Source organism: Pecten maximus, chromosome 9, assembly GCF_902652985.1.
Source record: "Pecten maximus chromosome 9, xPecMax1.1, whole genome shotgun sequence".
NCBI classification, from domain to species: Eukaryota; Metazoa; Mollusca; class Bivalvia; order Pectinida; family Pectinidae; genus Pecten; species Pecten maximus.
Genome location: NC_047023.1, coordinates 12,699,778 through 12,716,510, shown reverse-complemented (window position 1 = coordinate 12,716,510; position 16,733 = coordinate 12,699,778). Strand labels below are relative to the sequence as shown.

Genomic DNA, 16,733 nt, shown 5'->3' with positions numbered 1-16,733 from the left:
GAAACTTCAAACTCCCATAGCAGAACATAAACTTGTATATAGTACATGTTTGCTACCTCCAAGCAGGATGTGAAGTTTGATGCCGAACATTGTGCTTTCACAAGCATGTTCCTTCCTTCAGAAAAACGACCACCAATTGCATTAGCATTGGCAAGTCTGCCGTAATAACTCAAGTCGGTCATCATAGTGTTACTGCTAGCAGGCGCGAGAGCCTGGAGCTCGTTAAACAGCTCATGGCGTGAAAGATTGTCATCGAATGTGATCGCGTGCGCGTCTATTTCAACTCCCAAAATGGCGACTAACTTGTCAGCTAAGTAGTGTCTTCTGGACGCATTACTTTCACATCTGAATTGTTTGTGATACCTTTCTGCCAAAGAGCGTAGGGCTTCTCTTGGGTTTTTCAATGTTGCGTCATGCACCTGTGATTTCAAATTCTTGAAAAATATTCGGATCGATTTTTGCTTGTCTGTTTGTATCCTGCAAACGCGTGCGATTCCGTGTCCACAACTTCTCCCTTTCACAAGATCTAACAGTATCTGTGCCAATCCAGCTTGTCCTGTCTGCATTAGTACGTCTATCAGGGTTAGAAATGAACAGTATTTTTGAAGATGTTCAAAGAGTGAATACCATAGCATGGTGTCCCCATTTGCACAAGCTGCGTCTGAAGAAACGCTGCATATTGTTCAATGTCAATAATATCCCGATCTAGCAATTCCTTTAAAATGGGGAATGGGTCAAGCTTAGCGCTCGTCTGCACCTTTATCACTTCAAGTGCGTGTTTTTCTCTTCCATCCATATTTCCTGAGTATTCTCTTTAAGGGGACATTGTTACACGTTCATCAGAGTCCACATGATTCTACCAATGAAGTGGTTTCCATTTTGTTCAGTTTATCACTGACTGGAATTCTGTAGGCGACACTGAAACATTTAAATTAACAGTTTTGATATTTTAGTACATTGAAAATATATCTTTCAAAAAAACATTTTCACGTTATAGCATTGAATTAGATATAAATTATTTGATTAGTTCATGTATCCTACTTCCCATGGGCTTGACATGAGTTTCCAAATGATGTTCCATATATATATGTGTGTATTATAGTGTCTCATACATATATATAGACCATCATTTGGTAAATTGTGCCAAGCCCCTGTGTCCTACTTCTATATAAAATCATCCCGATGGTAATCTACGTTCTAATCTGTTGAAATTTTATATGGCGCTAAATCCGAATACGTATGACAAAATAAATGAATTAACAGTACCTGGACAAACCGTGGCAGTTTTAGCTATTGACATACAACAATATCTTCTATTGGAGAGTAATTGTAGATAATATCGTTACAAGATCGTAAAAGGCCACTAAATTAATTTGGGGTCAGTTTTGTTTGTTTGTTTGTTTGTTTTTGTTTCTTAACAACGTTCTTCTTCCTAATGTCTCCTTTGACATTGTCTCACTTTTTGGGCCTTTAGTTCAGCGTTCTCCCCTTTGAGGAAGGTTTTGGATTGTGTACCCTGGCGTACCAGGGGCGTACCCCACTGAGACATACCAGACTATAAAAATGGTAGCTTCAAATCCTACATCCTACATCTGCTTTTACGTCACGGTCTCAAACACTTAAATAGCAAGGGCATATCCGGGAGAGGGCTGGATCCGCCTATCCTACTTAATTACAACGGTACTCGGGCGTAATTCATACTGTTTGCCTATTAGATAATCTATAGAACAGTTACCGGATCCACCTAGATTAAAGCTGTAGCATTCGTTGTATATTTTCTATTGATCTGTTAATTACTACTTTTAAGATATTGGGTCGAATGACGTGTCCCGCTCCGGATAAAATAACTTTTTTTATCGGGATGAAGCCTTACATATGCTATACGTCACTATCTACGACGGTAGAATCTCGTTTTGAATTCTCTGATTACAGTCATATTACCACTTAACTACATGGCAGCCGAAAATAGACGCACATGCATGTAAAGTGTTTGTTTATTGTTGTTGTTTTTTTGGTTTTTTTTATATTTATTTATTTATTTATCTATTTATATTTATCTATTTATATTTATCTATTCATTTATATATTTTTGTTTCTTGGTAAACATGTACATATATTACCCGATAAACGCACTCGGGAGGATAAAAAAGACAGCCACAGCCATGTTTATATACTAACATGATTCTAGAACCATAATTATACTTATAGTTAACAAGCTGTGCTTTGGTCGGTTAGTCCATTTCCCCTGCTCTATTGAAGTAATTATTGTATTTCAATTCGCTGTTGAAGTCATTTATTTTTCAGATTTATCTATATTTCCCTCTATAAAGAATATAAGCCTTCAGCTAACTTTTATTACATAGTAAGTAGGTCTTCTCTGGTTCGTTATCATAACACTAAACTGTAGACTCTCGTCAGCATCATTATCATGAGATAACTAGTAGAAATACATAACATGCTTTTCAACTGAAGCTGGGTAATTATTAAGGAAATATCGGTCTTCGGTGTCGCTGAATGGTTGTTATCTCTATATATATGCTGGCTCTTTATAGTTATGACTTGTCGTGTTACTGCATGTAGGGTGTGTGCATTGTATCTGCTGTCCCCATTGTATTAACGACCGTCAACAATTTAAGTCCGTCAACATGTCCGTCTAAATGCCTTGTGGACTTCACAATGTGTAAAAAGGCGATTCAAACCGATACTAACGTATTAAAGACTGTCGACAGATTCGTCAAAATGCGGTGGTAGCATTTTTTTGTTATTTTTTTAATGATCTTTTTTTCAGTTTTTACTTCATTGTGATTTATTTTTAGACTATGACACATTTTATTCAACTCTGGTGTTGACACTTTGAATCTGTCACTGCGTTCTCAAATCCATTCGATACACTCGTTTATCACTGATACGTGTACAGATTTGTAAATAACAACCAACTGTATCTAGACGCTGTAACCTAGTTTACTACCTGCCTCAGTTCAAGATTCCTTCTCTATAGAAATACAGTGGAACTTCGTTAACTCGAACTCGGATAACTCGATTACCCCGCTTAACTCGAAGTACCTCGCCGGTCCCGGCCGAATTCTCTCTTTATCTTAGTAAAAAAAACTCGGAAAATTCGAATTCGGATAACTCGAAAAACTCGGATAATACGAAGTAAAAATTTGGTCCCAACAATAAAAATCCTACTTGAAATGTTCGAATAACTCGAAGTATAATTTTCGTCGATCGGTGGCAAACGCCGACATTTTTTAAGAGCTAAATTCCGTTTGTAATACTGAACATATCGGCACTACTAACCTACATGCTATTATAAGTGTTTCATAAATTCATAAAAGAAATTGTCGGTTGAATCTTATAACAACAAGTCTTGGTGATAAAAAGTACTGCTTTACTTACATCAGGTAATTTCCCAAGGCGGTCGCCGATATCAGTACACACAATAGTCAACAACTCATCTACCCGTTCGCTCAAGCGGAACTAATCTCTGACACACCGGTAGATCTACCCGGCTGATGTTTTTACAGGTGTAGAAATGACACGGTCACCGGCGCCTATTAAATCTTTAAACTGCTGAAACAATAGCGTAATTACTGCCGTGGTGTTCAGAGTACAACTTTAACGGTCAGTGCTGTCTATTAAATCGGATAAAACGCCAACTCAGTTACAGTAACATTTTATACGCACATGCGCAGCCCAACTTCCGGTGCTAATACACATGGAAATGGCGTGGTTATCAATAAAAAGTAAGTAGGCCGATCAAACAGTATTTTATATATGTCCAATAAGAGGTAATGGTTCTGTTACGTTTTGTATGCAATCTGTGTTAAACTTAAACGGTTATTTGTTTTGACATTAATAACTTGTTATTTTGTCGAATTCCGTTTTATCGTTTACCTTTTGCAAACATGACTTGCACATCAGATCGTTATTGAAGTGACTAAGTGAAAGAAACTTTATCGTGACTGTATATCGGCAAAACTACACCAAATTACAAGTGACATAACGAAACATTACATATATATTTACATGTATTGACCAGTCTTCACACTAAACTGATGAGCGACAGAGCGAAGTTATAATGATTATATAATGTTGACAAATATTGACCAAACTTTTCACCAAAACCGATAACTCGCTTAATTCGAACACTCGGATAACTCGAAGTTTTTTCGTGGTCCCGTCGACTTCGAGTTAACGAAGTTCCACTGTACATGTACATACGTATATATCTATATACTTAGCAACTGGCAGTCTACTATCATATACACTAATGTCGAGAGTGTGTAGTATATGTTTTAAATTTGTAACTAGAGTCATTGCATTAATAAACATCAGCTTGGTTAATACATACCAACTGATCCACTTCATTGTCGATTTTCGGAGACTGGTGTAAACAATGATATGTTTTAAATCCACAGCACTATGTTATGCACCACGTTTAAATGGCGCAATCCAAACCGAAAGAAGATTTTTTATTGTTCCGGTTGAGCGAGTGTGCCATTACTAGTCTGCAACAATAGCGTAATCAATATCCAGAACTTGGTTTGGATTTCCAGGTTATATATAGAGACACCTTTCCTGTTTAAATACATACTATATGTTTTGTGTTTGTTCCTTGATGAAGTAACATTGATACAATGTACGTTTGATACATTTCACCGATTTACCAACCCATACTTCCGGTATGCATAAGGGTATACCAGTAATGAGGATGCATGTACAACAATCTATGACGGACTCCTTCATTTTATTTTATTTTACTTTTTATTATTTTTCTTTTTTTTTTATGTTTGGTAAAATACAAATGATGCAATATGATAGATGACCTGCTGGGCTCCATGTATTTCTCTTGGTTTTATGTATTTCTCTCGGTTTTATGTATTTCTCTTGGTTTGATATTTTTGTGGGTTTTATGTACATCACTTAGTTGAAAGTATAGCTCTGGGTTTTGTGTATTCCTCTGGGCTTGATGTATTTCTCTATGCTTTATGTATTCCTCTAGGCTTTATGTATTCCTCTATGCTTTATGTATTCCTCTATGCTTTATGTATTCATCTAGATTTTATGTATTCCTCTATGCTTTATGTATTTCTCTAGACTTTTTGTATTCCTCTGGATTTTATGTATATCTCTATGCTTTATGTATTTCTCTATGCTTTATGTATTCCTCTATGCGTTATGTATTCCTCTATGCGTTATGTATTTCTCTATGCTTTATGTATTTCTCTATGATTTATGTATTTCTCTGGGCTTGATGTATTTCTCTATGCTTGATGTATTTCTCTGGGCTTTATGTATTCCTCTATGATTTATGTATTTCTCTGGGCTTGATGTATTTCTCTGGGCTTGATGTATTTCTCTATGCTTTATGTATTCCTCTGGGCTTTATGTATTCCTCTATGATTTATGTATTTCTCTGGGCTTGATGTATTTCTCTGGGCTTGATGTATTTCTCTATGCTTTATGTATTCCTCTGGGCTTTATGTATTCCTCTGGGCTTTATGTATTTTTCTCGGCTTTATGTATTCTTCTATGCTTGATATTTTTCTCTTGACTTTATGTATTCCATTCGGTTTTGTGTATTTCTCTGGACTTTATGTATTTCTCTATGTTTTATATATTTCTCTATGCTTTATGTATTCCTTTAGGCTCTATGTATTCCTCTATGCTTTATGAATTTCTCTGGGCTTTGTCTTTCTTTATGCTTTATATATTCCTCTATGCTTTCTGTATTCCTCTATGCTTTATGTGTTCCTCTATGCTTTCTGTATTCCTCTATGCTTTATGTGTTCCTCTAGACTTTCTGTATTCCTCTATGCTTTATGTATTCCTCTATGCTTTATGTATTCCTCTATGCTTTCTGTATTCCTCTATGCTTTCTGTATTCATCTATGCTTTATGTGTTCCTCTAGACTTTATGTATTCCTCTATGCTCTCTGTATTCCTCTATGTTTTCCTCTGGGATTTATGTATTTTTCTGGGCTTTATGTACATTTGTGTATTCCTCTTTGCTTTATGTATTCCTCTATGCTTTATGTATTCCTCTATGCTCTATGTATTCCTCTATGCTTTATGTATTCCTTTAGGCTCTATGTATTCCTCTATGCTTTATGATTTTATCTGGGCTTTGTCTTTCTTTATGCTTTATGTATTCCTCTATGCTTTATATATTCCTCTATGCTTTATGTATTTCTCTGTGCTTTATGTATTCCTCTATGCTTTATGTATTCCTCTATGCTTTATGTATTTTTCTGTGCTTTATGTATTCCTCTAGACTTTATGTATTCCTCTGTGCTTTGTGTATTCCTCTATGCTTTATGTAATCCTCTCAGTTTTACGTATTTCTCTGGACTTTATGTATTCCTCTATGCTTTATATTTTTCTCTGGACTTTATGTATCCCATTCGGTTTTGTTTATTTCTCTGGACTTTATGTATTCCTCTCAGTTTTATGTATTTCTCTGGACTTTATGTATTCCTCTATGCTTTATGCATTCCTCTATGCTTGGTGTATTTCTCTGGGCTTTATTTACTATTCCTGTAGGTAATATAGATTTCTCTATGTTTTTATTTCTCTGGGTTGATGTATTTCTCAAGGTTCGATTTATTACTCTGGATTTTATTATTTCTCTATTTTGATATTTTGTTTCAATTTAATTTAAGAACTATCGGACGTCTACTGAGACAAACAAAATATCTGTGACTATAAGATGTATTTATTTCAATTTCCAAATTCTCGTTTTGAATTTTATTACATAACCGTCCTGTCATCCAGAGGATTCGCCCTCGTAATATTTTTGCATGTCACTAGAGTATGTTTTTCCCTTTGGCTGTGCCAGTCAAAAATCAATCATGATTATGTGGACAATGATGTGACGTCATGAGTTGTGAATGACGCAACAAAATGGTTGACTCCGTTTGATTAAAACCTGTCAAAATGGAAGCTTTCTAATTTGTTTTGATAAGACCCGCTTTATCAAATCTCATGTAAAATGATAATTAATTTAAGATCCTACATATAAAGCCTTCATTGAATTTTGATATCATTTAACATTATTATTATTATAAATAATAATCATGTAAATGAGTCACAATTAATAGTTGTGACACCCGCCAACAAAAACTCTCCATTAGATGTTGTACGTGCCTAAACTGGTGGAAGGGAGATAACTTCAACTGAAACTGTACCGGTGGTCACAACATAGCATGTGTTCTAGAGTTAAGTTAAAAGTTGGAATTATAACGATTATCATTATACTCAGATAGGGGTTGATTGACGAGGATTAATGTCCTTGCTCCGGTTATAGCCGAGCATAGGACACTCTCTCAGATAGGTTGTTTTTTTTAAGTTTCATCAAATTTTATTCAATATTTACAGATAAAAACGTCATTCAATAATTGGAAAGTAATATGGAATCAACATTGTAATTATTATCAATACATAACTCCTTTAAAAAAAAACACTCTCTCAGATAGGGGTCAGAGTTCAGAAGACCACACTTGGTCTCGTTTGGAGACGTTAATACCACTATTTAGCAGCCTTAATTGATATATAAGGCAAAACATTCGTGACAGCGTTGGCGTACAAACCTAATGATTTAAAAATACGTTAATTTACTAATTTCATTGAAGATCAGACAAAGGGTACATATATAATATCAAAATCTGTTCATTTAAAAATTAGATTTCCGTGTCTATCTGCGTTCAGAAAGCTGTGTTTCATTATATTCAATAACAGTCCTAAGCATATAACGTTCACCTAACGTTTGAAAGCAAACGATTTCCTTAAAAGTATTGATTCATTTCTGCATCTTACCAACTGTCATGTAGTTAGGAAAATTCTAATAGTGAATTTTGTAATCTATGCGCATATATAACTCCGGACCTGTTCTTTTGGTTAATGTTTTATAATTCATTTTAAGATTAACAGTAACAAATATGTAAATAAGACTTCACCCTGGTTTCCGGTTGTAAGTAGTCCTTTATAGGAATGGCACCAAAGGGAGGATGGTGGGCTAGATCAGACCCCAGAAACAAATTAAATGTTACTATGCCCAAATTTTAAATCGTATTCAAATGATCAATTTAAATATGTAAATGAGATATTATCTTGAATTTTCATTATTCGCTCATTCACTACATGTACGTTTAACAATAGATGATATAGGCGCTTATTTTACTTTTCTTAATCGAGAAAGTATCAGATTATTTTTTCTACAAGTTTCATGCAATTTGTGCCGAAATACAAACACACATATTTGGAAAAAAAAGTTTTTCTCGTTGTGTATAATTGTTATACTGGAATGAGTTAAATTATAATTCTATGTTGTATTGTGTTTCGGTATATTATCGTGATAACATATCTTATATAAGATAATACATTTTAAGGGATAGGAGATCTAACAATGCTATATAGTTTACATTCAGCACGTATCTGAATATAGCTGTTAAATTGTCCGACATGTGTAAAAGAACTTTCAGATACCCGTTTTCCTCGTGGAATCAATTGAAATATACTTTTACCTGAAATGGTTTTACATGTAAAAAAGCAAATACGTGTACTTGAGACATATTTTAAAATATAATCTGTTTAGTATAAAAAAGATTACCTGAATTGTATAAAATAAATATGTATTGTAAAAGGGAATGGTGGGAGAGATAAACAGAAGAAAATTAGGAGAATTTAGAAAACAATTTGCTCTATTTTGAAGGTACAATACCAAATAGACCGATTGATCAAGACAAAAGAGGTGGAGGACGTCAAACCGGAATCAAGTTAATAATCATTTAGTAGAGTAGTCTAATTAAAGTTACAAAAAAATATTATTGAATTATTCTATTATTTTCTTTTAATTTAAGTTTCCTATGTTAAGAAAATAATAGAATAATTGAATACTATTTTTTTTAACTTTACTCTACCAAATGATTATTAACTTGATTCCGGTTTGGCGCCCTCCACCTCTTTTGTTAACGTTTTTGTATCAAAGCTCATTTTAAACTTATCGAAACACTTTTAAGTCTATATTAAGTTTTTAAGTCTATATTAGTATATATTTCTGGCATCTTTTTTATTTGACAACTAATTTTGAAATAATTTGGATTTATCTTCATTTTTCCCATATTTTGTGTAAACCGTTGGATATCAAAACTAAGTTTTGTGTGCTATTTAGAATTTGCTTCAACCTCTCATATATACATTTTAACTTGTTTCTGATGCTGGTGTGCGTTTGTTGGATGTGGATATGATATTGCATTTGTCGGGGTGAAAGGTCATTAGCCAATCGTGTTCCCATTTGCCTGCTGCGTATATGTCTTGTTGTAGTTTGGTTCCCCTTTGCATTGCACAACTACTAGGAATAAATAGTAAATGAATTAAAGTTAAACAGTTTCATTAAATGTCCCTTTGTATATATTGAAAAACAAAGTAATTAACTAACAAAAACAATTTGGGGAAAAATCACAGTTGAGTGCGTACGCGTACACACACACATAAGATAATGTCATGAAATCTGCAAATCAGCATTCAGGAGCTGTCCATATCAAACAAGTTGTTGTTAAAGAAAAATAGGGTCCCTAGTCCTGGAACGGGAATTTGGTCCGGATCTGGAATGGGGTACGGTACACAAATTCACGACCTTTCTCTGTCAGACTCCAATATCGACTAGTGTACAATCCAGTAATAATTTCCGCTTCGTAGTGTGATCCTTCTATTATCCGAACTTGGGTCTCAATAGTTACCGACAAGAGCCGACAAGAGCCGACAAGAAACTAGATTTACCGACAAGAGCCGACAAGAAGTTAGAATTACCGACAAGAAGCCGACAAGAAAGGAAATGAGAGATAAAATAGTTTTTATTTATAAATACAATGTAAGATTTGTTGATTTTTTTATTTAGGAATATTTTGTGGTATGAAATAATGGTTGTGACAGGTAATATATTGAGCCGACAAGAAGAATAGATATACCGACAAGAGGCTTGAATTAACGACAAGAAGCCGATAAGATAGAAAATGAAATACAAAATAGTTGCTTTTTTAATTTATTTATTAATACAATGTTTGATATGCTTTTATTCCCCTTTTTTTTCTCTCTTTCTTTTCTTTTTTTGATTGTTTTGTGGTGTCCGATACAATGGTGGTGACAGGGAAAATTGAGCCGACAAGAAAAATAGATCTACCGATAAGAGGATGGAATTAACGACAAGAAAGATAATAAAAGATAAAACGCATTTTATTTACCAATTCTATGTTTGATTTGGATATTTATTAGTTATTTATTATCTATTTTGATTGTTTTGTGGTCTAATGTAATCTAATGTTGGCGACAGGTAATTGAGCCGACAAGAAAAACTGATTTACCGACAAGAGGCTGGAATTACCGACAAGAAGCCGATAGGAAAGAAAATGAAATACAAAATAGTTGCTTTTTAATTTATTTATTATCACAATGTTTGATTTGTTTATATTTTTATTTTGGATTGTTTTGTGGTCTAATGCAATGTTGGCAACAGGTGATATTGAGTCAACAAGAAAAATAGATCTACCGACAAAAGGCTGGAATTACCGACAAGATGACGATAAGAGACAAAGTATGTATATATTATTCTTTATTTCTTAGTTGTTTTTTGTTTTTGTTTTCATGTATTTGTTTTGCATTCGAAGTTAAACATATTCTGTTGGTGAATGTTTTTGGTCTCAACAGTTAAATATTCCACCACTGACGGTCCCACCAGACTCACTGAAGTTTTATTTTTTTAAGCGATAGAGTTTTTGCATTTATTGTGCGTTTTCTTTGCCCAGGTTTACGTGCCAAAGATTGAGTTTGTGGGATTGTGAGACTACCATCCGTTGACTTAGGAATCTTTGCAGTGTGATTTAGAACATTGGAGGCTGCTTACTGGTGGACTTAACTCGAAGTCCCCATGGCCGTATAATGCACCATGTATTAAACTTTCTTGTACATACAGACGAAAAACATGTATATAAACATTTTGTCATGTCTAATATTTTGTCGCGGTTCTTCAAAGATATTCAGTTCGGGTGCTGGTATTATGTGTTTTCACTGCATAGGAAGCCAGCCAGTTAAGTGTATGTTGTCATTGTGTAAGATTTCGCTGGTCATTATTACTCTTGGCAGAAATTTGTGTATACAAGTTACCCGTGGACGCGTGTGTCCCCTAAGGTCAATCGGCACGTGGCTCATAGGTTCAAGTTCAAGTTCTTTATTTCCTTGAGCCTTACGGCTCATCGGTTCAACAAATATATACATGTACAGAAATGATACAATACAAAAACCACACACTCGCATACACACACTCACACACAACCGGACTAACACATACATTGTACAACAGGTAGAGTGTAGAAGGACATTTTTTTTTTATACTAATAAAAAATCTGTTCTTTGTTTATTACTGTATTTAATATATTTTGCTAAATTTGAAAGATCTTTTTTGTTTACTGTTTCTAGAAGTTGAATAAATTTGTACATACTAGGTTTATTATAATAATATTTCTTAATAAAACGTTTTCTTAGGTCTAAATGAAATACACATTTAATAATAAAATGAAATTCATCTTCAATGTCTCCACTGTTACAATAGGAACAAATTCTTTGATTTCTTTCTAAGTTATTAAATCTACCAATTTCAATATTTAATTTATGTGATGACAATCTAATTCTAGTTATTTCTTTTAAATTAGAAGTACCTATAGGTGAAGGTATGATAGTATAATTTCTAAATATGGGCCCGCCCACATCGCCAATTACTATTTTTCATTATCTGGTAGTTGGTGTCAGAATTAATTCATTGCAACAATTTCTAATATGACCAATCTACACGAACTTATATAAAATAAAAATAAATTGTGATTTACCTTTTTAAAATTAGTACGAAATTTGGAATATATCATGGGTAGTTTTCTAATCAATGCAAAATTAACATTGAAGTTAATTCATTATCATATCATTTAATAAATTTTCTTTTAAATATATACATATTATTAAATTGTTAATTGTTCAATATATTCCAGTACATATAATTAAATTAGTATGTACGAAGAAATAACCTTTCTATTCTTTCTTGTCGGCTTCTTGTCCGTAATTCTAACTTCTTGTCGGTTCCCGTTCAATGCAGTGAAATTATTAGAAACGAAGATACAGAAACAATTGTATCAATCATTTTCTGGTAATGCAATCATTGTCGATATATACATGTATTACTACATTGTACGTGTAATTAAATTAGTATAAATCAAGAAATAAAAAAGATCGTATTGTTCATTTTCTTGTCGGCTTGTCGGTAGACTAATTATAACCTCTTGTCGGTAAATCATATTTTTTCTTGTCGGCTCAATTAACTGTCGCCAACATTACATTAGACAACAAAACAATCCAAATAGATAATAAATAACTAATAAATGAACAAATCAAACATAGTTTTGATAAATAAAATGTGTTTTATCTTTTATTTTCTTTCTTGTCGGTAATTGCAGCCTCTTGTCGGTAGATCTATTTTTCTTGTCGGCTCAATATTAACTGTCGCCAACATTACATTAGACAACAAAACAATCCAAATAGATAATAAATAACTAATAAATGAACAAATCAAACATAGTTTTGATAAATAAAATGTGTTTTATCTTTTATTTTCTTTCTTGTCGGTGATTCAAGCCTCTTGTCGGTAACGTCACACGACCCCATTTGGTACAAAATTTGATAAAATGGCTCCCAAATCCACGCATGTCCATTCCATGACCTAAGATTTTATGGCGTCATAATGTAAATATAAACGGTCATTTCAACGTCAATTTTGAGGTATGCAGCGATCCAGCTTGCTTAATACAAGATATTGAAATGGGTAAGTTATAGGAAAACATCCGTTTTGTGCATAGTTTTGCCTTTCGACGACAGTGTTATATCAACTTTTGAAATGTTTTCCGGCACATTTATCACTCCAAATGATTTCTTATAGTCCTAAAAGTCTTCGTTGGTCGTATTACACAGGTACTTGCCTTATAAAGTGAACATACACTCATTTTCAGTGTGCTGTACCTGCAATTCGAACTTCCCCCGCTTCGCCATTGCAGTAAAACTATTTGTGCGCATGTCGGAAGTTGATCTCTAATACACTCTCACAGGTGCTTGATCAACGATAAGTCCGGATTTTTTAAGGCCTTTATTAAGAGTTATTTCCCTTTTACTATGAATACTTAACATAAAGGGGCATTCACTGAACACTGAAGGAAATAATTCAATAAATAATTTAATTTATAATAATCCTTCTAATACTTTTAACATGCATAAATGGGAAATATCCTCTGTACATTGATGAACAAGTAATTCACCATTTCCTTTCAATGATACAAATTATCATTATCAATATTATCATGAAGAAAAAATAAATACAATTAATATAATATTTATGACATGAATATATTTTTTTTTTTACATTCACCCCTTCCCACCAAGCTGATTATTAACACCTAAAACACTCTTGGACTCACAAATTTGTTTCTCCATTCAAATTATTCTCATGGACCCATTCTTTTTTTTTTCTGAAAAAGACCCCATTTATAAAATGCCAAGCCCACCCTTTTGTTCCAGTCTGTATGTCCTTACTTATGGCATGACTGTAACACATGCATGAACATGCCGGCTAAGTGATAAAATTGATCAACATATTATATTGAACAAGATCTTGCCGGAGTATGCAACATATTCTAACATGTTATTTATTATTAGTTTTAATGAATGAAAACCCAATGTACAAGCGAACCTGTGTATAAAGGACACCTAAGGGACAAGTGTCCTTTATAGAGAGGTGTCCTTCATATAGATGTTCAACAAGTTATGTCCCTTATAAACAAAGAAACAAACCAAATCTGATTACTGTACACTACCATATATATCTCCTGATTTATTATATTTAAACAATAAAACAAATGAATAAAAGACAAATGCCTAATTAATTTTCAATTATTTATCTGACACAAACACTGAACTTCAGAATTTGATAGTTTTAATAATTTATAGTAAGCCAATAGTATAAAAAAATCTTCACAATATCATCCTATAATGAATGTCTATTCAGACAAATACTCAACATAGAAAGTAAAGGTAATTCTTATTAAAACAATTTTCATTAATCATCAATATTTTGGAAAAAAAAAAGGTTTGAAATATCTTTTCTATTACAACATTAACCCTTTAAAATTAAATTTCTCTGATAATTTTAATCCTAAGCGTTTATTTTGAGATATGTTTTCTGAAATCCATGTTGGGATTTAGTTTAATAAATACTCATTTCTGGTTCAGTCAATAACTATAGTGTATACAAAGACACTCGGAACTCTCCTGCTGTTCTGTCAGATTTTTTTTCGGTTGTTTTTGGAAGTAAACCAATTATGACTGACACAACTATTGCTTTATCCTCTTTTGTTGGTCTTAATAATGATTTAATTACTACCTGACCATTCTTGTTGTCTAGGCCATGGTTGAATGGCTAGCTGTCACCAGTGGGGTTGAGGAAACAAACACCTCTGCAGATGGCGATCGGTCACTCTCTTGTAATTACTTTTGATTGTTACAGGTAACAGGACAATTAGGGACTGATATAGTGGCTTCCTAAGTTAGCATTGCTGCCAGGGGAGTTGAGCAGTTAAGGCTCTGTTTTGTTAGTTAGAACCTTTTTACACACAAATAACAACACGGCTATGGTTTAACTCATAATTTAATCTTTCATCTACAGAACAAACGCAATGAACTTGCAGAAGAAATATTTATACATGCAAAATTTGCAACATCAGGGATCGATGTAATGATGAGGAGGAAGATATCCTTTGGGTTAGATACGCTGGTACATAATGTGGCTGCTGGTTTCACCAGGACTGCCTCAATCATGAAGAGCATGAATGTTGATGTTGAGCCATTCTCATTGAGCTCTTAGTCAGGACACCAGTTACAGTACTCGTGTTCAGTCAGATATTGAGCTACATTGTATTTCCAACACTTGACAAGGCTCTTGACCAGGATGGTACAACCCCAGAGGGGCACGGCATGCTTATATGTCAAGTATCATCAATTTGTTTCTCCGATAGAAGAAGAAAAAAATTGGGTGACATGCTACTTCTGTAAAAAGTCCTTTCATGCATATTGTTTGCCACCCAGAGTGTACCGCACATTTGAAATGAGGAAGGCATCAGATTCATCCTGGTGTTGCCAAATGTGCCCTGCAAGTTGAGAAACAATATGGTTAACTTTTAATTTCACTTCTGTTGATTGAATGTTCTAAACTCACACTATATTAGTGTTTTAGCATATAATCTATATATACATTTACATTACAATAGTATTATAACTATTTCTTTAGTCACACCTGTGAGAATTACTAGTACATTTATTCAACAATTCAATATCTTTCATTTTATCCTAACTTCCTCTATGATGTAAGTGATCAATCTAATTATATTCAAATTAATTTGTTGACATTTTTACATGAACTGTGATATCTTGTTAAATCTTACTCGTGTTATGTTGCGAGAATAGCACTTGTGCTAATGTGATCATATTTTAAATATTCAATTTTAAATAATGTTTCTTGACTTTCCATCAAGAGTGTTTTAATTGATTGATTGATTAAAATAAATTTATTGTCATTTTAAAGGTTTTTCTTGTAATATTATTTCATTTCAATAATTACCCTGGGGAAAAAAATAAACAAAAGAAAGCAAAATTAATAAATGATACTGCCAGTAATAGTCACCAACATGAAACAAACTGTGTGTTTTTGTTATTTTATATTATAACTGTTCAATCACAGGTACAATGATCCTCAATGTAACATGTTTATAACTTTAAACTGATCAGATATGACCCCTATACATTTTATGCATACTTTTAATATTATATTGTAACGTCCCCGTGGTTCAATATGTATCCTGTAGACATACATCTGAGCTGCCCGACGGCTAGTAGGAATGTCCTCACTGGATATATATAGCAGCAGGACCATTCTACATACCTCCTGACAGCGACAAGTACCCCTTGCTTCAATATTCTAATTTAGTAATCTATTATTTATATATATTTTTTTATGAAATTTTCATCATCCTAAAAGAAGTATAATGTATTGCCACTTATAAAAAGTTGTGAAACCACTGTACATACATGTGCATTTATGATATTTGTCACAAAACATCGTTCAATGAAACCACGTGGACTCGAGCTCAATGGAAAAAAAATACGGGAAATACGGGCCGGGATATTTGTATTTCCAGCTATGGTATTTATACACAAATGACTGATATTTTGGAAAAATACTGATGTAATAAGTAATACTATATGTATTACCATCGCAATCGCTCACATTATTGATGATATTTTTGGAAATAATTGAAAAAATCGATGTCTCACCACTTTGTACCAAATGGGGTCCTCTCTGCAGGCTCCGGACCGGAAGTTACGTAACACAAAAAAACGCGGATCTATAAATAGCTATCACGTACTATTTATTTTTTTATCATACAGTTGGAAGTACTAAAGGTTGTCTTAGTAAAATATCAACATTAATTTGAAATTCTCACGTGAGTATTTTCTTTATTAGAATAAATGTGTAAAAATTGTACCAAATGGGGTCCTGTGACGTTAGATCTATTTTTCTTGTCGGCTCAATATTACCTGTCACAACCATCTATATCAGGCCACAAAATATTCCTAAATAAAAAAAATCA

At 33.3% G+C, this 16,733-nt stretch overlaps 1 long non-coding RNA gene across 1 annotated transcript; it reads right to left on the bottom strand.

Moving 5' to 3' along the window:
* Positions 1-14,716: 14,716 nt before the first annotated feature.
* On the bottom strand, positions 14,717-16,632 carry LOC117335248. The gene is made up of 2 exons (XR_004534318.1): positions 16,417-16,632; positions 14,717-15,233 (listed from the first exon to the last, which is right to left on the bottom strand). It is a non-coding gene; the product is annotated as an uncharacterized LOC117335248 (long non-coding RNA).
* Between the last annotated feature and the right edge of the window lie 101 nt (positions 16,633-16,733).